Source organism: Pleurodeles waltl, chromosome 10, assembly GCF_031143425.1.
Source record: "Pleurodeles waltl isolate 20211129_DDA chromosome 10, aPleWal1.hap1.20221129, whole genome shotgun sequence".
Lineage (NCBI taxonomy): Eukaryota > Metazoa > Chordata > Amphibia > Caudata > Salamandridae > Pleurodeles > Pleurodeles waltl.
The window spans coordinates 264809978-264837134 of record NC_090449.1 but is presented as its reverse complement, the minus strand read 5'-3'; the positions used below and the strand labels follow the sequence as shown (position 1 = coordinate 264837134).

Genomic DNA, 27157 nt, shown 5'->3' with positions numbered 1-27157 from the left:
ACCTAACCAACCACACACCTTACTTCCCTTGTTACTACCTCTATTATAAGCCATGTCTATATAGAATCAGATAGTAGACTAGCAATCAAATTGAGAATTGATTTAGGATCTTCTCTTGCTCTCTGCGTGTATTTACAGCTTCTTCATTCACTCCAGGACCCCTTTTGTCAAATCAAGTTAGCAGCATGTCATAATCAGGTTTCTCAAAGTCAAATCCGGTTTCAATGACACATTCGGTAATTTACAAAGTCTCTTTTTTCAATTTTCGATTTTAACCAGGTCTTTTCCTTTGGATTAGTTCAGGTACCGTAGTACTGGCCTGGTACTTCTCGGTCAAAACAGAATGCTAGGAATTCTTGTTGCCACTCGGATGTTGTAGCATACACCCATTCAGGACCTGTATATCTTCTGTTTGTGACTCTTTTTCTTTTCAGTCTTCGTTCACCTTGCTGTTCTCCTTCACTTAGGTCTTCCACTCAGGATGTATCGTTCTCCTCTGTTATTGTTTCATTTGGTGTGCCTCTTATCCTGAAGAGTGGTTTCTCTGGCCAGTTATCACCCTTATGCAGGTAAGTCGATCATGGTAAGCATCGGGAACAGGGTAATTAAAGGATAATCCTAATTTGTGGTTCCCGTTTCTTCTTCTGAAAACTGGCCTCCCTCTCCTTCATCGTCACTATTTGTCTGCACTTCGATTCCAACATTGGAACAGGTAATCAAGTATTTTGTCTTGCACAATAAGTCCCTTCCCAGTAGGGATACCGGACTTGAATCACAGACTACAAACCGATGTAGTCCCTGGAAGTTTCCAATCTCAACCTGCACTGGATCTGTAATCGGGTTTGTCAGATAATGGTTTGCTACTCAGACTACCCTTATGGTACGCCCTGAAAGTGGTAGTTTTGGAATCTCTGCACTCCTGACTGTAGAGCGTGTAGCTCCGGTATCAACTAGAAACGAGACTTTGTAACCCATCACCTTGCCCTCCACATATGGACCCCTCTGATCCACCTTTAGGGATGCTGCAAGTCTGCATTCTTCGCTGTCTGAGCTATCATCTGACCACTCTCCACTCATGCCATTTTCACACCGTAATGGAAACTGTTGTACTGTACCATTTTGACTCATTACCTGGCCTGTGACCTGTTGAGGAAGCATCACCTGTTGCTGTCCCATCAGAGCTATTGGTAATTGCTTTTGTTGTCTAGGTACCATGGGAACCTGCTGTTGTACTGGTTGCATTTGCACTGGCTGTAAACGCAGCATTTGCATCTGTTGCATGGGCTGTGCCCCTTGCATTTGTACCAGATTGTTCTGAAACTTCGGGTTTTGATGTCTTATTTTTGGGCCTCTTACATTTTGCAATGTACCAACATTAGCACTTTGCTGAACAACACCATCCTGCACCATATTTGGACACTCCCGTTTCCAGTGCCCCACGCCCACGCACGTGTGACACGGTGACATCTTTTTCGTCCCTTGTATGTCATTTTGAACCACAACAATATTCAAGTCTGGACCGCGATTCACAAACCCTCGGCCTCGACCTCTTGGCTGTGTCTGAAATGCACCATTCATTTGCGGTTGCTGCTGTTTCATCTGTTGAACTCCATTTCCCTGTATTCCTGCTTGTGCAGCCCTTATCTGCATCACCATCACTTTCTCTTTCAACTTTTTCTGCTTCAGCTCAATCTCATCACTATTTCGCATACTGTAATACTTTCATCAGTCGGCTTTGCTTGCCAACAAATCAAATGATTATTAATCATTTGGCTAACTTCGTATCTCAACCCTTCGATGAATCTGAGCACAAGGTGGTTCATGTCTTTCGGTTCAATAGTCTCAGTACCACTGTAGTATTTGAATGCCTTTAACAACCTCTCATAGTAAGCATGTATTGACTCCTTAACCTCTTGAGAGGTCCGATCGATCTTCTGCCAATCAGTCACCTTCGGCGACACCTTTGGTTTCAAAAACTCAATCACCTTATGATAGTACTTCATCACCTCTTCAGAGGGTGCCCCGGTCACCTTATCCCTTGCCTGCTCCTTCGTCGGCCAATCTACTCCTCTCTTGCACTCAAGCCACAAATCAGGCGGAACAATGATCTCAAACAAGGTATTCAAGTCTTCCCAAAGACACTTTGCAAGTTTCACAAACCTGTCTGTTGGTATCACTCGATCGGTTTCTCCCTCAATCTAGGATAATCATTATTAAAGGATAGGATGTCTCCCCTGGACCATGGTACATGAACTAAGACACCACCAGCTGTTTCTCTCATGGGTAATATTTTCACTGATTCCAAATCAGGTGAGGCCTTGGCTTGATTTGACCCTGGACTGTCACCTTTTTCCTTATCTCTCTTCTTTGCCCACCTGCCTTCCCATTTTTCCAGCGCACCCCAAACTTGTGCACTTTACAACAATTCTTTCAAATGTGCCTTCATTCCCGCAGACCTCATATGCTCAAAATCTTTGGAGTCAAAATCCAATCTGTAACTTCTTTTCAGGTGTTTAGTGATTCCGATGTCAATATTATATTTATCTGCCAGGTTAGCTAATCTCTGATGCACCTTGCCTACTTCTTTGGTAATCTTGGGGCACAGGAATCTCAATTCTGCTTCCGTATATGACTCCAATCTATTTACCCCCATTGTACGTTCCACTAATTCAGCAGCTTCTGCACCTAACCTTACAAAGTTTAGGTACTCATCTTGCCTTTCCTTTTCTGGTTCGACCGTGGTTACTGTGGCCTTTTGTGAAGTATATGTCTTTTCTAGCCATTCGTTCAGCTGTTGAACTGTGAAACCCTGCAGTGAGATGCTCCCTGCATGTATCATCGGTGACTGTGAGGTGTTTGTACTCATTGGCTGCGGGGCTAAAACCCCTAGCCCTGCTTGACACATTGCTTCTATGGGGGCTCCTACTGGGCTAAGGTCTATTAAAGACCTCGGCTTTTCAACTGCTTGTTCTCCTGGGGCCATTATCTGGGGAGTTCCCATAGACCCTCCTCTTATCACATCTTGAGTCATTACTCCGTGGTCACATACACCAGTTTTGCCTTGCGCATACAGTGGCACTGGTGGACCCACAGTAATCGGCAATGATATGGCGGCAGGTGTCTGACCTGGTCCCAGACTTCTCGAAGCAGTAACTCCATAGGTCTGTTCCAAAGTACCCGGGACAGGTACTAATGGCGGACCAGCTACTGGGTTGTACCCTGGTATCAGCTGTGGCTGTGGCTGAGACAGTAATTTCGGAGTTGACTCAATCTGCACTAAGTTTGATTTTGTATATATCGGGTCTGGCGGCACTATCAGATTTGTAGTAGTCTCAAGTACTGGAACGTCTGGGTAGATTCTCTGTATCTGCGGTGGAGTCTGCAACTGTATCGGTATGGCTGGTGCAGTGGGTACACTGACACCATTCTGTATCGAAACCGTATCGCTAGTCTGTGCTGTATCAGCAACTCCCTTTTCCTGCGTCTGGTTCCCAGGATCCATGCTAGTGCTTGGGGCACTGTCGCTCACCGCATAAGGTGGCGGGCGATCATGTAATAATCTGTCCATGAATTCCTCATCATCTGAATCATCTTCCTCTTCCCAAGGTCCTTTTATTCTCTTTAGAATTGTTTGCATCTTTATCTGTCTTACAGGAGGCTTTCTTTCCCTGTGTTTCTTCTCCCTGTGCTTTCGCTGGGAACAATTTTATTCCATCGACAATTCCCCTTCTCCACATTTTACTCTCATTATCCCATCTAGCCTCTGCATAGGATTTTTCTGCCCTTCTCAGCCTTCTCTGAAACTTTTCTTGCCTCTGTTTAAGAGCCATTAGATCCCAAACCGCTAAAGCCTCGTACTGTGCTGGCCTTGGAGGTGGTTTCTGTGTGCTTAACATCCACCTCAAATTTTCTAGCACCCTCGTATTGAATGTTCCATGTTCTGGGAATGCTAAACATCCCTCCTTCTCTGTCAATTTGCGCCACTGTTTCATCCATAAACATGGCGCGACACCTTTCTCTTCCATGACTATATAAGCTGGAGTACCCTCAGGTGGTGTAGGCTCTCCCTCAGTTGCTACAATATATGCGTCTCCTTTCAGAGCGCTCTTAAATGCCTTGACAAAGTTCATTTTGCAATTTTCTCTTATTTGTATTTTAATCAGAAGTGACTTAGTTCCCAGGACACTCTTCACCCACCTTTCTCAACCTATTGCCTCTCACGGACGGCAGCCAATCCGTGCGCGACCCCTCTCGACAACTGACCTATCTCAGCGCGGCACCACTGATGTCACACTCTCTCACACTGCAGCTGACAAAGTCTTGCGGCTCGTCCGCTCCTCACTGAATTCACACAACTAATGCAAACTATTGCGAGCACCTTAAATGACAACACAAATCTGCCGGTTTACTACAGGAAGGGTATCTCATTCACTTCAGAACTTTACAGAGATTTCACTTGAGGCCTCGGCCGCTACTTTCTCCTTATCAGCTCCCGCATACGCAAGCAGAATTCGACCTGCAAATTCTACTCTCGACTTGTCAATGGCTCGTCCTAGTGCACTTTAGAACTTGCAAATCTCCATCGAAGATTTCACACATACGTTTTAACTCAAACCTGACTTGTCAACCACGCCCAATCGACCTACTAAACCGCACAGATTACAACATAAACCTAAGTGTCTCCTACACTTGTTAACACACTCCGGAGTCTTAGACCACGACAGGTCCCTACATAAACAACCAACCACGTGAATAATTTTGAGCACCAAGCGCCACACTCATGTGAAGTATGCCGACTTTCCTACTCTCAATCTGCAGAGTACGCCCACTCCTACTAAAACAACATTTCACAATCACCTGCAAAGGGCATAAGCTAAGCAAGCGTAAGAAACCTAAACCACACACATTATGGCGCCAAGAACATCCCCAACTCACTTAGGCAGGCTCCGAGATCCCGGGAAAGTCATGGTGAACTTAGAAACCCATCATACCTCCAATTTGCATTATCACAGAAAAACAAATTAAACAATGATTCTCCGTCCTAGGGCCCCCAAGGGCCAAAACCGTCGCTCTGCTACCAGAATTGATAACGCGTCCTTCTATGTTAATTTATTACACATTAGGACTCGTTTTAGGCCAATGAATCTTGTGACCCAGTGGAGAGACACCGTAGGACGAGATAACTGATCAATATGTCAAGCAATATGTCAATAATGTCATCAATATTTACCACCACAATTCACTTTACTTTGGATAGAGACATTAATCAAATTGTTGGCGCGACCATGACCTTTCAGCCATGAATAACCACTCCTTTGGTAGAATTTTATGAATTTTATTCCCTATTGATTACAATCTACGAGCAGAAGAATTAATCTCAATACCAGGAAGCATAAGAGCATAGTCACGATATGGCAACTGTGATAAGATTTCACTAATGCAAGAATCGCAAACATAAGAACATAGCACGGCGTGAACATAGATCAGAATACAACAAATGTCATATATGTCTCAGTTCAGTATAGCGTAATGTCTGTCTTCTGTCTATTTGCGTCAGTCTAAGTGAACTCCTGTCCTAACCACAGATTAGCATCAGCATGTTGGGGTTCATGCAAAACAATTTAGAACATTAATTTAGAAAACATCTAACTATGGTCTCTATCAAAATGAGCAGTTGGTACCTAGAAAGGAAAAGCAAACAGACAAATTACAAATTGCATTGTCATAATTACCCTCCAAGGATCAGGTCAGCACACAGGATCATGCTTCGTCTTCAGGACATCAGTCAAAACGCCATCAGTCTAAACTCAAATATAGGGCATAAGGGACACTTCCCTCATAAGGAGGAGAAGCGTAGAGGGGCAGTCTATGGGTAAAGATGGTTTAGTAAGTCACAAAGTCACCGAACAGAGTGACAGAGTTTCTGGATAAAATCAATAGCATTCCCTACCTAAATCTCTGGACCCTTCTGTGACATGGGTTTTTATCCCTTTTTCGTAATATCTCCCCCCCCAAAATTCTATTGGACATTTGCTATACCCCACTATTTTTAACCTATCAAATTATACATTAGGTAATCCCAATTGTCACCCCACAATAATTCATAATACTTTGATTGGTCTTCATAATTGACGTCTTCGGAGGTGGCACATCCGGAGGTTACTTCACGGCTTGGCACGTCTTCTCGGGTCATGAGTTCCTTTGTCCATGGTGTAAACGTCCTTGTACATTACATTAATCTACATTTGTTTCAATTTTGTACATAAAACTTATACTAAAGCAGCAAGCATGCGGATGAGAACAGAATTGTATTGTTACAATCATCTTTCAAGTTGAAGGAAAAGAACATTTGCAGGGTCATGGCCCTCTGCGAATCAGTACACTGAAAAACAGAAAAATGCTTTTAATATGAGAGCCAGGCAGCTAAAACCCACAGCTCATGCTAACTTAAGGCCTATAAGATTTTTAATATAAATGCAATATCGTAACCGTTAATATAACTTGATTAACCATATCATTAATAATTCTATCTATTAGTTTGCGTATACATTGGTGGCCACACACATTATAGTCATGATTCAAGTGCACGTTTAAGCAAAAATCACTATTATTATCGATTTCTATGCAACATCGTTAAGCAATGACATGAGCATTTCATTTTAATATATGTTATTTAAACTACACTCTCTCACAGGCTATTGCGAATGCTCTCGCTCCACTGCAGGACAGAGTGGACAAATTGATGGACGAGGTGTCCAACGCCCCGGGGATTTAAGTGCTGGTCCCAGTAACGCTACCAATGCTTCCTCCTTGAGACAAATGAAGAGCGACGCAGGGCACCTGGAAGACTTTGATAAACTTCAAGAAGCATTCCGTAAGAGTGTACACACGCTAAAACACACACCCTACCGGGAGGATGTAGTATCCGGACAGCATAGTGGCACAGCCGCCCTGGACATGAATTTCTTCCAGGGATCTCCGTGTTCGGGGGGGGTGACTTTGATGAAGAGGGATCATTGGAGGAGGGGCGTGATTTGGGCAGGCCTTGGCGCCCATTGACGACCGCCTCAAGGTTCAAGGAGGAAGGGCCAGAGGAGTCGGACATGTTTGATCCAGAAGACATTTATCACCCCAGGTCCTCTGAATGAGTGCCTGACACCTAGGTTGCGACTTAAGTTGCCAAAGCAATTTGCCTTCCTTTAGACAAGGAGGTGAGAGCTCGCCTTCGGGTGAGTGCCCCATACCTGCACTGGAGGACAAGGTGGCTGCCACCGCCTCCATTGACCCTAGATTATGTACTTTATTTGCTAAATATATGCACGATCCGAAGAAAGGTATGGATCGCTCCTGGCGAACTTGCCAGGATAAATTTCCGGATGTCCTGGGTCCGATCACCAGAATTATTGAAATGGTGGAGATCTTCAGACAATCGGCGGTGCCCTTACAAACAGACATTGTTGCAGGCTGGGCACAACGGGCAGTCTGCCTGCTTGATAACCCTAATTGCACCATCTTGGCTGAGAAGCGTAGGTCCCTGCCATTAAAAATAGATCCCAAACTGGAGGAGTTGTCAAATTCAGAAGCGGGCGCGGTGGCGCAAGGCAATCTTTTCTGAGACCCTTTTGTTAAGGAGCTCTGGAAGTTTGTGGCAACCTTCTCTGCATTAGATGAAGCACAGTCCATAAAAAAGATTTTCCCGGGAAAGGTTTTCCATGGGGCCGAAAGAGGCAGGGGCCGCTCCTCCGGCCGCGCTCTCCAGTCAGGCCCCTCCATACTTCAAGCCCGCAACAACAATGGCTGGAGTGATGGCTGACAAGGGGCCTTCTTCCTCAATAGAGGTGCCAGGAGGGGTGGACCATCCCAGGCCACCAGAGGAGGCATTGGCGCTTCAACAGGAAGTGGTGGTAAGGAATCCCCTTTTTTCCCCTCAGTATCTAGGAGGGAGGCTGGGACTATTCTTATGAAACTGGGAACAGGTTTCATCCGACCCCTGGGTACTGAAGACAGTCAGGGGGTTCCACATAGAGTTCTATGGTACCCCGATCCAACGAGTAAGACCTTGTCCAATTCAATTCAATTGGCAAGCATCACAACTGATAGAGGCAGAAGTACAACAACTACTTTGCAAAGGGGCTATTGTACAAACTTTCCTTCACCCAACAGGTTTCTTCAGCAATATATTTCTGGTTAAGAAGAAGGACAAGGGCTTCTGACCTGTGATAAATCTCAGAAAATTCAACTAGTGGATAGTCTTCCGTCACTTCAAGATGGAGGGTGTCCATCTCCTCAGAGATATGTTACTCCAAGGAGATTGGCTGGTCCATTTGGACCTCAAGGACACGTACCTAACAGTCCCCGTTTTTCCTCCACATCGACATTTTCTGCAATTCCAGTGGCAGGATCGGTTATACGAGTTCGAACGCCTGATGTTTGGCCTGTCATTAGCATTGTGGTGCTTCACGAAGCTGCTGAGACTGGTCATTGAGATTCTATGGACCCAGGCATCAGGTTGATAATTTATCTCAATGATATCCTCCTGATGGACCAGTCACTGGCGCAGTTGCTGAACCACATGAACATGACTATTGTGTTGCTACAAGACCTTGGGTTTGTGATCAACAGGGACAAGTCAGTGCTTCTCCCGTCCAAGTCCATGATTTTCTTGGGGTTCCTAGTGGACACGGTTTCTGCTACCCTGAGCCTCCCGGAGGTCAAGCTCTAAAAAATCAAAAAGGAACTTGCGAGGGTGATCAGGAGGGACAGAATTTCCCTTCGCCAGGTTTCCAGGATAGTGGGGCTCTTATCTTCATCAATTCAGGCAATCTTTCCAGGTCCAATACACTACAGGGCCCTCCAACAGCTCAAGGCAGCTCATCTCAGGAAGGGCCACACATACTCAGAACTGGTGGAACTATCCTCAGAGGCCAGGTTGGAGATAACTTGGTGCTTGAACCACATGGAGGCCTGGAACGGGAGGGTGATCTTCGGGTCCCTTCCTGACATGATAGTAGAGTCCGATGCCAGCAGGATGTGGTCAGATCTCCATGGGAGGTCAATGGACCCCCGGAGGAACTGAACCTCCAAATCAACTGCTTGGAACTCCGTGCAGGTTTGTTTGCGATCAAGGAACACGGAACAAGGCATCTTGTTGCATCCTATTAAGACTGGGCAACACATCAGCAGGCCAATACATAAACAAACTGGGGGGCACACAATCCAGAGTCCTTGCGGAAATGACCAATGATTGTTGGCACTATTGCCTAGAAAAACAGATCACGGTGACGGAGGAGTACCTTCCAGGTCAACAGAACAAGGTGGCAGACTGGAACTCCCATCATTACAGCGATTGGAGACTGGATCCGGCAATCTTCCAACCCTTGATGGCACGCTGGGATCCCTTGAAAGTGGACCTGTTCGCATCCAGGTTGAACACTCGGCTTCCCTGGTTTTTCAGCTGGAGACCTGATCCGGGAGCAGAAGCGGTGGATGCATTTCTACAGGATTGGTCGAAGTAACAGGGATACGCTTTTCCTCCATTTCTTTTGATTCCGAGGGTAGCGGCTCAGGTCAGGAGACAGAAGGCATCTCTGGTACTGATTACACCAGTCTGGAAAGCACAATGATGTAGGAAGACTAGGAACACATCACATACATCACATACATACAAACATAAGTTCCCAAACCCCAATACAAACATTTTAGGCTAGGGATAGTTGTAAACCAACGTAAGTAGTGAAAGGCTTAATAAGTGACATGCTAAAAAAAGACAGACTGTGGGTTCAGTAGAAAAGGCAGGTCATATTTAGGAAAAACATACACTTATTATTCAGGAAACTTAAACACATGCTGCATTGTTAAGTTAGCTGTGCTGAAACACACAAGAGGCCCAAGCCACATTAGACTGAGAGTTTTCTTTAAAGCTGCGCCAACTGCCGCTTTCAAGATCTTCACTTAGCACGAACAGGGTGGAACAAAAAGGTGCATCCTGCCTTAGCCCAAGGGTCTTAAAAACCACAAGTCATTCATATCTCGGTGAGGAGAACTGTGTAAGGGGCAGATAAGCATTTGCACAAGGAAGGGCTACTGTGAGCATCATGTAACATATAATCACTTGTTGTGCAGAAAAGCTAGAGATGCTGAATGATGTCAGTGTTACCTACCCACCCATGAGGTGACCAATAATCGTGCATGTGCTCTTGTCAAGAGGTACCTGTAAGGAAATGCCTCCTTGGCATGGTTGCCCCCTGACTTTTTGCCTTTGCTGATGCTATGTTTACAATTGAAAGTGTGCTGAGGCCTGCTAACCAGGCCCCAGCACCAGTGTTCTTTCCCTAACCTGTACTTTTGTATCCACAATTGGCAGACCCTGGCATCCAGATAAGTCCCTTGTAACTGGTACTTCTAGTACCAAGGGCCCTGATGCCAAGGAAGGTCTCTAAGGGCTGCAGCATGTCTTATGCCACCCTGGAGACCTCTCACTCAGCACAGACACACTGCTTGCCAGCTTGTGTGTGCTAGTGAGGACAAAACGAGTAAGTCGACATGGCACTCCCCTCAGGGTGCCATGCCAGCCTCTCACTGCCTATGCAGTATAGGTAAGACACCCCTCTAGCAGGCCTTACAGCCCTAAGGCAGGGTGCACTATACCATAGGTGAGGGTACCAGTGCATGAGCATGGTACCCCTACAGTGTCTAAACAAAACCTTAGACATTGTAAGTGCAGGGTAGCCATAAGAGTATATGGTCTGGGAGTCTGTCAAACACGAACTCCACAGCACCATAATGGCTACACTGAAAACTGGGAAGTTCGGTATCAAACTTCTCAGCACAATAAATGCACACTGATGCCAGTGTACATTTTATTGTAAAATACACCACAGAGGGCACCTTAGAGGTGCCCCCTGAAACTTAACCGACTATCTGTGTAGGCTGACTAGTTCCAGCAGCCTGCCACACTAGAGACATGTTGCTGGCCCCATGGGGAGAGTGCCTTTGTCACTCTGAGGCCAGTAACAAAGCCTGCACTGGGTGGAGATGCTAACACCTCCCCCAGGCAGGAGCTGTAACACCTGGCGGTGAGCCTCAAAGGCTCACCCCTTTGTCACAGCCCAGCAGGGCACTCCAGCTTAGTGGAGTTGCCCGCCCCCTCCGGCCACGGCCCCCACTTTTGGCGGCAAGGCTGGAGGGAACAAAGAAAGCAACAAGGAGGAGTCACTGGCCAGTCAGGACAGCCCCTAAGGTGTCCTGAGCTGAGGTGACTCTAACTTTTAGAAATCCTCCATCTTGCAGATGGAGGATTCCCCCAATAGGGTTAGGATTGTGACCCCCTCCCCTTGGGAGGAGGCACAAAGAGGGTGTACCCACCCTCAGGGCTAGTAGCCATTGGCTACTAACCCCCCAGACCTAAACACGCCCTTAAATTTAGTATTTAAGGGCTACCCTGAACCCTAGAAGATTAGATTCCTGCAACTACAAGAAGAAGGACTGCCCAGCTGAAAACCCCTGCAGCGGAAGACCAGAAGACGACAACTGCCTTGGCTCCAGAAACTCACCGGCCTGTCTCCTGCCTTCCAAAGATCCTGCTCCAGCGACGCCTTCCAAAGGGACCAGCGACCTCGACATCCTCTGAGGACTGCCCCTGCTTCGAAAAGACAAGAAACTCCCGAGGACAGCGGACCTGCTCCAAGAAAAGCTGCAACTTTGTTTCCAGCAGCTTTAAAGAACCCTGCAAGCTCCCCGCAAGAAGCGTGAGACTTGCAACACTGCACCCGGCGACCCCGACTCGGCTGGTGGAGATCCGACACCTCAGGAGGGACCCCAGGACTACTCTGATACTGTGAGTACCAAAACCTGTCCCCCCTGAGCCCCCACAGCGCCGCCTGCAGAGGGAATCCCGAGGCTTCCCCTGACCGCGACTCTTTGAACCTAAAGTCCCGACGCCTGGGAGAGACCCTGCACCCGCAGCCCCCAGGACCTGAAGGACCGGACTTTCACTGGAGAAGTGACCCCCAGGAGTCCCTCTCCCTTGTCCAAGTGGAGGTTTCCCCGAGGAATCCCCCCCCTTGCCTGCCTACAGCGCTGAAGAGATCCCGAGATCTCTCATAGACTAACATTGCGAACCCGACGCTTGTTTCTACACTGCACCCGGCCGCCCCCGCGCCGCTGAGGGTGAAATTTCTGTGTGGGCTTGTGTCCCCCCCGGTGCCCTACAAAACCCCCCTGGTCTGCCCTCCGAAGACGCGGGTACTTACCTGCAAGCAGACCGGAACCGGGGCACCCCCTTCTCTCCATTCTAGCCTATGCGTTTTGGGCACCACTTTGAACTCTGCACCTGACCGGCCCTGAGCTGCTGGTGTGGTGACTTTGGGGTTGCTCTGAACCCCCAACGGTGGGCTACCTTGGACCAAGAACTAAGCCCTGTAAGTGTCTTACTTACCTGGTTAACCTAACAAATACTTACCTCCCCTAGGAACTGTGAAAATTGCACTGTGTCCACTTTTAAAACAGCTATTTGTGAATAACTTGAAAAGTATACATGCAATTTTGATGATTTGAAGTTCCTAAAGTACTTACCTGCAATACCTTTCGAATGAGATATTACATGTAGAATTTGAACCTGTGGTTCTTAAAATAAACTAAGAAAAGATATTTTTCTATACAAAAACCTATTGGCTGGATTTGTCTCTGAGTGTGTGTACCTCATTTATTGTCTATGTGTATGTACAACAAATGCTTAACACTACTCCTTGGATAAGCCTACTGCTCGACCACACTACCACAAAATAGAGCATTAGTATTATCTATTTTTACCACTATTTTACCTCTAAGGGGAACCCTTGGACTCTGTGCATGCTATTCCTTACTTTGAAATAGCACATACAGAGCCAACTTCCTACATTGGTGGATCAGCGGTGGGGTACAAGACTTTGCATTTGCTGGACTACTCAGCCAATACCTGATCACACGACAAATTCCAAAATTGTCATTAGAAATTCATTTTTGCAATTTGAAATTTTTCTAAATTCATAAAAGTCCTGCTAGGGCCTTGTGTGTTAAGTCCCTGTTTAGCATTGTCTTTTAGAGTTTAAAAGTTTGTTAAAAGTTTGAAATTAGATTCTAGAAACAGTTTTAGATTCTTTAAAAAGTCTTCCAACTCTTAGCAAAATAATGTCTGATAGAGAGATGAATGTGGTGGAACTCGACACCACACCTTACCTCCATCTTAAGATGAGGGAGCTAAGGTCTCTCTGTAATATCAAAAAAATAACCATTGGCTCCAGACCTACCAAAATTCAGCTCCAGGAGCTGTTGGCAGAGTTTGAAAAAGCCAACCCCTCTGATGATGACCTCACAGAGGAAGAAATTAGTGACTTGGAGGCCAATGTCCCTCCTCCAGTCCTAAATAGGGAGAACAGGACCCCTCAAGTCCTGTCTCCAACTGTGTTAGTCAGAAATAGTGAGTCCCTCACAGGAGGGTCCCACATTTCTGAAATCACTGAGGATGCTCTCAGTGAAGATGACCTCCTGTTAGCCAGGATGGCCAAAAGATTGGCTTTAGAGAGACAGCTCCTAGCCATAGAAAGGGAAAGACAAGAGATGGGCCTAGGACCCATCAATGGTGGCAGCAATATAAATAGGGTCAGAGATTCTCCTGACATGTTAAAAATCCCCAAAGGGATTGTGACAAAATTTGAAGATGGTGATGACATCACCAAGTGGTTCACAGCTTTTGAGAGGGCTTGTGTAACCAGAAAAGTGAACAGATCTCACTGGGGTGCTCTCCTTTGGGAAATGTTCACTGGAAAGTGTAGGGATAGACTCCTCACACTCTCTGGAAAAGATGCAGAATCTTATGACCTCATGAAGGGTACCCTGATTGAGGGCTTTGGATTCTCCACTGAGGAGTACAGGATTAGGTTCAGGGGGGCTCAAAAATCCTCGAGCCAGACCTGGGTTGACTTTGTTGACTACTCAGTGAAAACACTAGATGGTTGGATTCAAGGCAGTGGTGTAAGTAATTATGATGGGCTGTACAATTTATTTGTGAAAGAACACCTGTTAAGTAATTGTTTCAATGATAAACTGCATCAGCATCTGGTAGACCTAGGACCAATTTCTCCCCAAGAATTGGGAAAGAAGGCGGACCATTGGGTCAAGACAAGGGTGTCCAAGACTTCAACAGGGGGTGACCAAAAGAAAGGGGTCACAAAGACTCCCCAGGGGAAGGGTGATGAGACAACCAAAACTAAAAATAGTAAAGAGTCTTCTACAGGCCCCCAAAAACCTGCACAGGAGGGTGGGCCCAGAGCCTCTTCACAAAACAATGGGTACAAGGGTAAAAACTTTGATCCCAAAAAGGCCTGGTGTCATAGCTGTAAACAGCATGGACACCAAACTGGAGACAAGGCCTGTCCCAAGAAAGGTTCCACTCCAAACTCCCATCCAGGTAACTCTGGTATGGCTAGTCTCCAAGTCGGATCAACAGTGTGCCCAGAGCAAATCAGGGTCCACACTGAAGCTATTCTAGTTTCTGAGGGTGGGGTGGATTTAGCCACACTAGCTGTCTGGCCGCCTAACATGCAAAAATACAGACAGCAACTCTTAATTAATGGGACTAGAATAGAGGGCCTGAGGGATACAGGTGCCAGTGTCACCATGGTGACAGAGAAACTGGTTTCCCCTGGCCAATACCTGACTGGAAAAACTTACACAGTCACCAATGCTGACAATCAGAGAAAAGTACATCCCATGGCAATGGTTACTTTAGAATGGGGAGGGGTCAATGGCCTGAAACAGGTGGTGGTCTCCTCAAATATCCCAGTGGACTGTCTGCTTGGAAATGACCTGGAGTCCTCAGCATGGGCTGAGGTAGAACTAAAAACCCATGCAGCAATGCTGGGTATCCCTGAACTGGTGTGTGTGAAAACAAGAGCACAATGCAAGGCACAGGGTGAACAAGTAGAGCTGGAGTCTGGAAGAATGTCCCAGCCTACCAAGAGAACAGGAAAGTCAGTTGGGAAACCAACTACAACACAGCAAAAGAAAGGGAACCTCTCTTCTCAGGAAGAAGTTCTGCCCTCTGAGGGAACTGAGCCTTTGGAGCTTGAACCTTATCAGGTTGAGCTCTTAGGCCCAGGGGGACCCTCAAGGGAGGAGCTGTGTAAGGGACAGGAAACCTGTCCCTCTCTTGAAGGCCTTAGGCAGCAAGCTGCTGAAGAGTCCAAAGGCAAGAAAAATGGAACGCATAGGGTCTATTGGGAAGATGGACTCCTGTACACTGAGGCCAGAGACCCCAAACCTGGTGCCACTAGGAGAGTGGTAGTGCCTCAGCTGTTCAGGAAGTTCATCCTAACATTGGCCCATGACATTCCCCTTGCTGGGCATTTGGGACAAACCAAGACGTGGGAGAGGTTAGTCAACCACTTCTACTGGCCCAATATGTCCAACATGGTTAAGGAGTTTTGCCTCTCCTGCCCCACCTGTCAAGCCAGTGGTAAGACAGGTGGACATCCAAAGGCCCCCCTCATTCCACTTCCAGTGGTGGGGGTTCCCTTTGAAAGAGTGGGTGTGGACATAGTTGGTCCACTGGAACCTCCCACTGCCTCAGGAAATATGTATATCCTGGTAGTAGTGGATCATGCTACCAGGTATCCTGAAGCTATTCCCCTTAGGTCGACTACTGCCCCTGCAGTAGCCAAGGCCCTCATTGGTATCTTTACCAGAGTGGGTTTCCCTAAGGAGGTGGTGTCTGACAGAGGTACCAACTTCATGTCAGCATACCTAAAGCACATGTGGAATGAGTGTGGAGTGACTTATAAATTCACTACACCATACCATCCACAAACTAATGGCTTGGTTGAGAGATTCAACAAGACATTAAAAGGCATGATCATGGGGCTCCCAGAAAAACTCAAAAGGAGATGGGATGTCCTCTTGCCATGTCTGCTTTTCGCTTACAGAGAGGTGCCACAAAAGGGAGTAGGATTCTCACCCTTTGAACTTCTGTTTGGTCATCCTGTAAGAGGACCACTTGCTCTTGTTAAAGAAGGCTGGGAGAGACCTCTCCATGAGCCTAAGCAAGACATAGTGGACTATGTACTTGGCCTTCGCTCTAGAATGGCAGAGTACATGGAAAAGGCAACCAAAAACCTTGAGGCTAGCCAACAACTCCAGAAGTTTTGGTATGACCAAAAGGCTGCACTGGTTGAGTTCCAACCAGGGCAGAAAGTCTGGGTTCTGGAGCCTGTGGCTCCCAGGGCACTCCAGGACAAATGGAGTGGCCCTTACCCAGTACTAGAAAGGAAGAGTCAGGTCACCTACCTGGTGGCCTGGGCACAAGCAGGAGCCCCAAGAGGGTGATCCATGTGAACCGCCTTAAGCTCTTCCATGACAGGGCTGATGTCAATCTGTTGATGGTAACAGATGAGGATCAGGAGGCAGAGAGTGAACCTCTCCCTGATCTTCTGTCATCAGACCCAAAAGATGGCACAGTAGATGGAGTGGTCTACTCAGACACCCTCTCTGGCCAACAGCAAGCTGATTGTAGGAGAGTCCTACAACAGTTTCCTGAACTCTTCTCCTTAACCCCTGGTCAGACACACCTGTGTACCCATGATGTGGACACAGGAGACAGCATGCCTGTCAAGAACAAAATCTTTAGACAATCTGACCATGTTAAAGAAAGCATCAAGGTGGAAGTCCACAAGATGCTGGAATTGGGAGTAATTGAGCGCTCTGACAGCCCCTGGGCTAGCCCAGTGGTCTTAGTCCCCAAACCTCACACCAAAGATGGAAAGAAAGAGATGAGGTTTTGTGTGGACTACAGAGGGCTCAATTCTGTCACCAAGACAGATGCTCATCCAATTCCAAGAGCTGATGAGCTCATAGATAAATTAGGTGCTGCCAAATTCTTAAGTACCTTTGACTTGACAGCAGGGTACTGGCAAATAAAAATGGCACCTGGAGCAAAAGAGAAAACAGCATTCTCCACACCTGATGGGCATTATCAGTTTACTGTTATGCCCTTTGGTTTAAAGAATGCCCCTGCCACCTTCCAAAGGTTGGTGAATCAAGTCCTTGCTGGCTTGGAGTCCTTTAGCACAGCTTATCTTGATGATATTGCTGTCTTTAGCTCCACCTGGCAGGATCACCTGGTCCACCTGAGGAAGGTTTTGAAGGCTCTGCAATCTGCAGGCCTCTCTATCAAGGCATCCAAATGCCAGATAGGGCAGGGAACTGTGGTTTACTTGGGACACCTTGTAGGTGGAGGCCAAGTTCAGCCACTCCAACCCAAGATCCAGACTATTCTGGACTGGGTAGCTCCAAAAACCCAGACTCAAGTCAGGGCATTCCTTGGCTTGACTGGGTATTACAGGAGGTTTGTGAAGGGATATGGATCCATTGTGACAGCCCTCACTGAACTCACCTCCAAGAAAATGCCCAAGAAAGTGAACTGGACTGTGGAATGCCAACAGGCCTTTGACACCCTGAAACAGGCAATGTGCTCAGCACCAGTTCTCAAAGCTCCAGATTATTCTAAGCAGTTCATTGTGCAAACTGATGCCTCTGAACATGGGATAGGGGCAGTTTTGTCCCAAACAAATGATGATGGCCTTGACCAGCCTGTTGCTTTCATTAGCAGGAGGTTACTCCCCAGGGAGCAGCGTTGGAGTGCCATTGAGAGGGAGGCCTTTGCTGTGGTTTGGTCCCTGAAGAAGCTGAGACCATACCTCTTTGGGACTCACTTCCTAGTTCAAACTGACCACAGACCTCTCAAATGGCTGATGCAAATGAAAGGTGAAAACCCTAAACTGTTGAGGTGGTCCATCTCCCTACAGGGAATGGACTTTATAGTGGAACACAGACCTGGGACTGCCCATGCCAATGCAGATGGCCTTTCCAGGTTCTTCCACTTAGAAAATGAAGACTCTCTTGGGAAAGGTTAGTCTCATCCTCTTTCGTTTGGGGGGGGGTTGTGTAAGGAAATGCCTCCTTGGCATGGTTGCCCCCTGACTTTTTGCCTTTGCTGATGCTATGTTTACAATTGAAAGTGTGCTGAGGCCTGCTAACCAGGCCCCAGCACCAGTGTTCTTTCCCTAACCTGTACTTTTGTATCCACAATTGGCAGACCCTGGCATCCAGATAAGTCCCTTGTAACTGGTACTTCTAGTACCAAGGGCCCTGATGCCAAGGAAGGTCTCTAAGGGCTGCAGCATGTCTTATGCCACCCTGGAGACCTCTCACTCAGCACAGACACACTGCTTGCCAGCTTGTGTGTGCTAGTGAGGACAAAACGAGTAAGTCGACATGGCACTCCCCTCAGGGTGCCATGCCAGCCTCTCACTGCCTATGCAGTATAGGTAAGACACCCCTCTAGCAGGCCTTACAGCCCTAAGGCAGGGTGCACTATACCATAGGTGAGGGTACCAGTGCATGAGCATGGTACCCCTACAGTGTCTAAACAAAACCTTAGACATTGTAAGTGCAGGGTAGCCATAAGAGTATATGGTCTGGGAGTCTGTCAAACACGAACTCCACAGCACCATAATGGCTACACTGAAAACTGGGAAGTTCGGTATCAAACTTCTCAGCACAATAAATGCACACTGATGCCAGTGTACATTTTATTGCAAAATACACCACAGAGGGCACCTTAGAGGTGCCCCCTGAAACTTAACCGACTATCTGTGTAGGCTGACTAGTTCCAGCAGCCTGCCACACTAGAGACATGTTGCTGGCCCCATGGGGAGAGTGCCTTTGTCACTCTGAGGCCAGTAACAAAGCCTGCGCTGGGTGGAGATGCTAACACCTCCCCCAGGCAGGAGCTGTAACACCTGGCGGTGAGCCTCAAAGGCTCACCCCTTTGTCACAGCCCAGCAGGGCACTCCAGCTTAGTGGAGTTGCCCGCCCCCTCCGGCCACGGCCCCCACTTTTGGCGGCAAGGCTGGAGGGAACAAAGAAAGCAACAAGGAGGAGTCACTGGCCAGTCAGGACAGCCCCTAAGGTGTCCTGAGCTGAGGTGACTCTAACTTTTAGAAATCCTCCATCTTGCAGATGGAGGATTCCCCCAATAGGGTTAGGATTGTGACCCCCTCCCCTTGGGAGGAGGCACAAAGAGGGTGTACCCACCCTCAGGGCTAGTAGCCATTGGCTACTAACCCCCCAGACCTAAACACGCCCTTAAATTTAGTATTTAAGGGCTACCCTGAACCCTAGAAGATTAGATTCCTGCAACTACAAGAAGAAGGACTGCCCAGCTGAAAACCCCTGCAGCGGAAGACCAGAAGACGACAACTGCCTTGGCTCCAGAAACTCACCGGCCTGTCTCCTGCCTTCCAAAGATCCTGCTCCAGCGACGCCTTCCAAAGGGACCAGCGACCTCGACATCCTCTGAGGACTGCCCCTGCTTCGAAAAGACAAGAAACTCCCGAGGACAGCGGACCTGCTCCAAGAAAAGCTGCAACTTTGTTTCCAGCAGCTTTAAAGAACCCTGCAAGCTCCCCGCAAGAAGCGTGAGACTTGCAACACTGCACCCGGCGACCCCGACTCGGCTGGTGGAGATCCGACACCTCAGGAGGGACCCCAGGACTACTCTGATACTGTGAGTACCAAAACCTGTCCCCCCTGAGCCCCCACAGCGCCGCCTGCAGAGGGAATCCCGAGGCTTCCCCTGACCGCGACTCTTTGAACCTAAAGTCCCGACGCCTGGGAGAGACCCTGCACCCGCAGCCCCCAGGACCTGAAGGACCGGACTTTCACTGGAGAAGTGACCCCCAGGAGTCCCTCTCCCTTGTCCAAGTGGAGGTTTCCCTGAGGAATCCCCCCCTTGCCTGCCTACAGCGCTGAAGAGATCCCGAGATCTCTCATAGACTAACATTGCGAACCCAACGCTTGTTTCTACACTGCACCCGGCCGCCCCCGCGCCGCTGAGGGTGAAATTTCTGTGTGGGCTTGTGTCCCCCCCGGTGCCCTACAAAACCCCCCTGGTCTGCCCTCCGAAGACGCGGGTACTTACCTGCAAGCAGACCGGAACCGGGGCACCCCCTTCTCTCCATTCTAGCCTATGCGTTTTGGGCACCACTTTGAACTCTGCACCTGACCGGCCCTGAGCTGCTGGTGTGGTGACTTTGGGGTTGCTCTGAACCCCCAACGGTGGGCTACCTTGGACCAAGAACTAAGCCCTGTAAGTGTCTTACTTACCTGGTTAACCTAACAAATACTTACCTCCCCTAGGAACTGTGAAAATTGCACTGTGTCCACTTTTAAAACAGCTATTTGTGAATAACTTGAAAAGTATACATGCAATTTTGATGATTTGAAGTTCCTAAAGTACTTACCTGCAATACCTTTCGAATGAGATATTACATGTAGAATTTGAACCTGTGGTTCTTAAAATAAACTAAGAAAAGATATTTTTCTATACAAAAACCTATTGGCTGGATTTGTCTCTGAGTGTGTGTACCTCATTTATTGTCTATGTGTATGTACAACAAATGCTTAACACTACTCCTTGGATAAGCCTACTGCTCGACCACACTACCACAAAATAGAGCATTAGTATTATCTATTTTTACCACTATTTTACCTCTAAGGGGAACCCTTGGACTCTGTGCATGCTATTCCTTACTTTGAAATAGCACATACAGAGCCAACTTCCTACAGTACCTCTCCCCTATAATCTTATCTGTACTGCTTGTTCCTGCTTACGTCAATACTGAACTTGTGACCGTAGTTTTTTGTGGTTTTTACAGTATAAATACCACTGCTTGTGAACTAGAACTTTGAACTTCAGTCATGGCCTCTATGTTCAGACTGCCTGTTGTTCCCAGCTGAAAATCGATTAAACCTATATTACTGTGTCAAATTGATCTGTTTTATTTTATTAACAGATTTCCTTCCAACAACAGGGTAGGTTCCCTACCCTGTTGAAGCTTTCATGGATGGCTCCTCTAAAATTACCAGTTTTGCTGGGGATCCTTTGAGATCTGTCGGATTGTAAGCACCCTCTAGTGTTACAGGGACACTTCAACCTCATGACTTGGAGGATTTGAGGGGACGTTGGCAAGACTAACAACTTTCACAAGCCGCTAATGACCTTTTCAGACAATCCTGGGCACCAGGCACGATTAAGAGATATCGATCATTCTGGAATCGATGGTCCAGTTGGTGTTTGGAGACCCAGCACTCTCATAGTTAATTTCTAGGCAGAACTTTACAACTCAGGGTTAGCCTATTACATGATTAATTCTTTTAGATCAGCCATTTCAGCAGGGCACAATCAGGTCAACAATTTACCAGTTGGTAAACATCCTTGGGTGAGTAAACTTCTCAAAGGAGTCAGATTGTCCAGACCTCCCGCACCCAGATACTTGGCGTTGCGGGATGTCAATAGAGTCTTACATTTTATTACATTTTGGCAGGATAATCATTTTCTTTCCAGGAAGGAGATTTCAGTGAAATTGGCTATTCTGCTGTTACTCTTATCCTGCAAAAGAGTCTCGATGTCGGAGCTTTGGACATATCAGCAAGGGTTTTTACCCCCGAAGAAGTGATGTTTACTATTTCTAGGAGGACTAAGACAAACACCAGGTCAGTATCTTATCCTAGTTGTGAATCCCATCCTAAGTTGTGTGTCATCAGGTGTCTTAAAGCATATGAGGAAATTACGGAGGAGAGCAGACCTCCGGGGGAGGACACAGTTATTGATCACCATAAAAAAAATGTTTAGGGTGGTTTATACTCCCACGATTGCTAGATGGGTTAGGTGGATCATGACAGAAGCAGGCATAGATATACGTGCTGTTAGTGCCCACTCTACCAGAAGTGCAATGGCCTCTAAAGCTATTCAGGTAGGTGGTAAATTGGAAGATATCATGAACACAGCTGACTGGTCATCAGAATCGGCTTTTAAGAAATTCTATTTGAAATGAATACATCAAGCCGCATCTTTGGTGGTAAGTAAGATTTGAACTTGCATAATCGTCACCTCTGGTCCTGACATAGAATGAAAAATTTCCTAGCTATTGTGAAGGAAATTTTAAATTCTATTAAGGACATGGAGGCGAGGATTATCCCTCCCTCATACATGGACAGTATTCCCACCCGGAATTTGGGTTTCAGTGGAGTATTTCATTGATGCATAAGGATGAGTGGACATCACATTCACAGGTGTTGTATGCATTTTTTCTTTATTATGAGATACTGTTGTTGTGTGAAAAGACTGATGGTACAGTAGTTTGAATATTCTTATTGACAAAGTTTTTCATTACTCAGGAATTCTTGGTTATGGAAGGTTTGATGGTTGTAGACGATTATTTTAAATTATTGTCTTGTTGGCAATTTAAGGAATAACATGTTTTAGAGGTGGTTACCTCATAGTTGAGTCTAGAATTCTCACCTCTGTTTATCTAGCAGGAGATGGAAAGTCGGATTGATGCCACTTGAACTTAACTTCCTACAGTGAAGAAGAGAAAGGATGGCTCTTGCTTGACAGATATATGGGCTCTCGGACGGGGACAGGATTGGTTTACCGGTTACCATGGCTACAAAGGAGCATCATTGGAGTTTCAGTATTAACTGATGTTTTTTTTCTGTGTTGAACTTTGAACTTGCTGTAATTAATAAAAGTGAAGAAAGGACTGCATAATCCTCGCCTCTGTGTCCTTAATGGAATTGAAACTTTCCTTCACAATAGCTACGAAATGTTTCATTAGACAAACATAATTTATGCCAGCATATATGCCAACAGACCCGATTCAGGCGGAAGACGCATGAATTTTAAAGTCCAAATTGGCTTCATTTAAGTTGTCTTCCGCCTAATAGCTCGTCTGCTTCAGCGCAAGTCAATGGGGAAAGTCAACTTGTTTTCAAAATATCCTATTTAACACCTTCAAAATGTTGGCATGTATGTGGTATTTACCCCTTACCAGACGCACATAAACCAGTAATTATAAAAAGAAAGTACATTAAAATGTGTTCCGGGGCTGCATTTACAACCCCTGACCGATCATTAAAGTACAAAAAGACAGAAAGGCCACATTACAAATAAAAGCAGAAACATTTTTTTTAACCTTCTGTTTAAGTACTGTTGGAAATTACCATCATTTGTGTGGGATTCCACTAGATCTTTGCCTCCTTTAACTGAACCTGTTTTTGTTGGTCATAGTACACTGCATACTTTACTCTTGCTAACCAGTGGTAAAGTGCTTCTGCTCTCCCCTTTAAACATGGTAAAAATGGCATACACCTAATGGGCTTGTCTAATTTACTCTTAAGTCCCTAGTATATTGTACTGTGTGCACCTGGATGAAATACTCATTATGCCACACACTAGAGTAGTCCTGGAAAACATGACTCCAGGCCTGCCCATGTAGTGTGTGTTTGTAGTTTTAAATTTTAAACTGCCAATTCAACCTGGCAAAAGAAAGCTTTTGCGAGACCTAACCTTCCTGTTTGGGTCAAGCGTGCAATTGCTTTGACCTGTTGTGAGTATTGTGGGCTTTTTACCATGCCCACCTCATGCCCATCAGTTTAACTCCTTCTTGGGCTTGCCTTTCAAAAATCCTTTGTTATCATTGGTAAATGCTTTATGTTTGTCCCGTCTTGAGGCGGTTTTGTTACCGCCTTTCAGACTGCCTTTGTTACATGGATTAGTGCACGATTGTCTAAATACTTCAACCTGGGCGACAATTTTTCTTTGTCTCTCTCATTTGTGCTCCATGACGGTCATGGCGCTCACAGCGCGAACAGACACAACAGCGTAAACTCGATCAGCGGTATTGGAGGGCTGGTCACATTGTTCATGTTTACCTAATCAGTCATTTCTTGTGGTTCTCCCCTTAAAATACTTGAAATTGGTAAATACTTTACATAAAACAGAAATCCTCAAAGCGAAAGCGTCTCTCTCATTACAGCAGAAGAGCTGATACTACAATATTCATTGCACTCAGGAAACTTGACCCATAATGCTTTGTTGGACATTACTTTTAGAAAACATTTTTGCTCATACCTTAGCCTATGGTAGTCCTAGGCAATGGGAACTCCAAAAAAACATTTACCACAAAGTGCTCTTTCTATCTATGTCATTTCTAGGTTCCCACACTAGGTTAGTGGGGACCTCAAAATAATAACCCCACACCCCATTCAGTGTCTTTTTTTAGTGCTCTTAAGTTTAGAACTTTTGTTTTACAGTTGGGAATAGCTCGTGTTTTAAGGGACTTGTTTGTATTATCATTGCTATAGGCCTGCTACTCCTGAAAATGTGTAATGCACTATGCTCTCTAGGGGCTAAATATATGGCTAAGCTGCATTATTTATTGCCATTTTATTTTTTGTGTGGTTATGCTCTCTAGGGGATAACAATATAGTTACAGGAGGTCAGCAAATTAAAAAATTTTGAATATGGGGAAAATTCAGGCAAGCTGCTAGCCTGAAAAGCTAAATCAGATCAGGTCAGGAACCAGTTTAAGGAAATAATGATCGAGGATACAGGTGAAAAACTGATACATAGGGAGGACATTGAACGCAGGTTTCAAGATTTTTATTTATCTCTGTATACGGAACACGTGGACGGGCAAGAAAAGTGGGTGGAAGACTGGCTAGCCCAAGATATCTTGCCAGAGATTTCGCAACAAGCTCGGGAACTGTTGAATGGCCCTATTACGGCTGATGAGGTAAGGGCGGCCCTAGTGGGGGGCAAAGAAGGGAAAGCTCCGGGCCCCGATGGCATCCCAGTGGAGGTGTATAAAGCTTTAGGGGACTTAATAAGCCAGATTCTGTTGGAATTATTTGGTAAGATTTATTTTAACGAGATAGATATGCCTTCCTCATGGAATGAGGCAGTTATTACGTTGATTTTGAAACCGGGTAAAAACCCGACCAACCGTGCATCTTACAGACCTATCTCACTTTTGAATAGTGACTATAAGTTGTTTTCTAAAATCATAGCGGACAGATTAAATAGAGTCGTAAACAACCTAATACATCCAGATCAGAAGGGCTTTTCAAAGGGCAGATACCTCCACGAGTTGACATATGAATTGATTGGGGCAATAGATCTGGCAGTATCGCTTGATTCCCCTTTGGGGATTATCACAATCGATGCAGCTAAAGCCTTTGATCAAGTAAATTGGGGTTATTTAAAGTTTCTGTTAAGAAAGGCTAACTTGGGAACTAATGTGTGTGGGGTAGTAAATCAAATCTATAAGGCCCCAACTGCTATAATACTGGTGAATGGGAATCTTACCGGCCCAATTGTTATTGCGAGGGGTACTAGACAGGGCTGCCCGCTATCTCCTGTATTATTTAATTTATATATGGAGCCCTTTGCAAGGAGTATTCGGCGGAATAGGGCGATCTCCCCCTTTCGTTGTCAGGGTTGGGAGAAAAAACTATCTTTGTACGCAGACAATCCTATGCTTTTCACAGACACTCTATCAACGGCATTTCCTGAGACTCTCAGACTAGCTGAAGAGTTCGGCAAGGTTTCTGGGTATCAGGTGAATGTGGAAAAAACAGAGATTATGGCCTGGAATATGGATTATAGATCGGTTTACTGCAAGAAGGAAATTAGATATTTGGGAATTTGGATACCTCAAAACATTGATCAATTAGCAGAGAGGAATCAGGTAAAATTACTGCTGGAATGTAAGGGCCTATTAAAAGGCTGGACGACATCTCCCTCTATCAATTATTGGCAGGGTTAATCTGGTAAAAATGTTTATCCTTCCAAAATGGAATTGTTTGTTTTCTACTTCTCCACTCCCTATGCAGAAAAAATATATAGAAAAAATGCAATGCCTAATAAGTGACTTTATTTGGAATGCTAGGGGGGTTAGAATTTCTAGGAGAAAGTTGAGGCGGCGTAAGCAAAAGGGTGGTTTGGCATTACCTGAATTGCAATACTATGCTTGAGCCTTTCTTTTGAAAAATTTCAGAGTTTTCTCTACATCGGACTCTACAACCGAGGGTTTAATGTTTAAAACAATGGTTTCTAATATTAAGGGTGCGTCAACCAATTTTATTTTTTTATTTGGGGACCCTAAATTCTACAAAAAGATAAAGCTGAAAATCATGCGGGGACTAGCAGAATGCTGGTATCAGATTAGACGATTAGCAAAACTTACCTATTATAATTTTAATGCACCTATATGGGATTCCCCGGGTACTCCAGAATGTTTCCAAGACATATTAGCGTTACCGATAAAACAGGCTGGAGTAGAGCGTTGGGGAAAGTTGTTTCCTGAAGGGGACCTTCTTTCTTGGGAAGAATTGGTGTTAATAACGGGGGGCGCTCTGTCTAGGTGGAATTTTTGCAAATAAGAGAATGGGCTAAAGGGATTAAGGAAGGTGTGGGGAGGTATAACCCCTTGGATGTAATTATCCCGAGCCCCTTGGTAGGTCCCCACAAAGTGTCAGCTTGGTATTGGGGGATCCTAGAAGGAGTAGACGGCGAGTTTGATCTTCCCACAAAATTGTGGGGAGACTGCTTCCCGGAAGGGTCGGTTAAGAGGTGGTGGAAGGAGTCATTAGCACTGCTTTATGGTACTGTGAAACCCGCTGCGCTAAAGAAAAAACACTATTACACGTTACATAGAGCTTACATTTCCCCAGAGAAACTATTCAAAATGAAAGGAGGCTAGGGGGTGAATTGTTCAAAATGTGGTTTGGCTCAAGCTACGGATATTCATATGTTTTGGGAATGTTTGGATGTTCGACATTTTTGGGAAGAAGTGTGTGGAACAATTTTGAGTATTCTGAAGCAGAGAATAGAGGCCTCCTTAAAGTTGATAATTTTCGGTCAAGCCCAGGACCGGTTGGGGCGGTCTGATACAGCGAGAGACAAAAAGTTAGTATTCTATGCAATAGTGCTGGGGAGGCGAGAAATCTGTAGGAAATGGATGTCAAAGGCCCCGCCAGGTCATGCAGAATGGCTTAGGGATGTATTAAGTACAGCAGATTTGGATCAAGCCATAGGGGGAAAGGATAAGGTGCGAGGGGATTTCTGGATACCATTGTTGGATTGGAAAATAGATCATTGATGGATGTAATTTTATTGTATTGTATGTTGAAATTTATACGGTTCTGTGTTATTGGTCCGATGATTACACACCCTGCTCTGAAATCCTTAGGGAGTTAAGACAGTCTAAGGATTGGTCGA

General features: G+C 45.9%; 1 long non-coding RNA gene across 1 annotated transcript in view; it reads left to right on the top strand.

The window, feature by feature from the left end:
- Window positions 1–22544, top strand: part of LOC138261452 (uncharacterized) — a 32148-nt gene extending 9604 nt beyond the window's left edge. The window contains exons 2-3 of the long non-coding RNA XR_011199095.1: window positions 468–569; window positions 22411–22544. This is a non-coding gene — a long non-coding RNA (uncharacterized lncRNA). The remainder of the gene's footprint in view (window positions 1–467; window positions 570–22410) is intronic.
- The last annotated feature ends 4613 nt before the right edge of the window (window positions 22545–27157 follow it).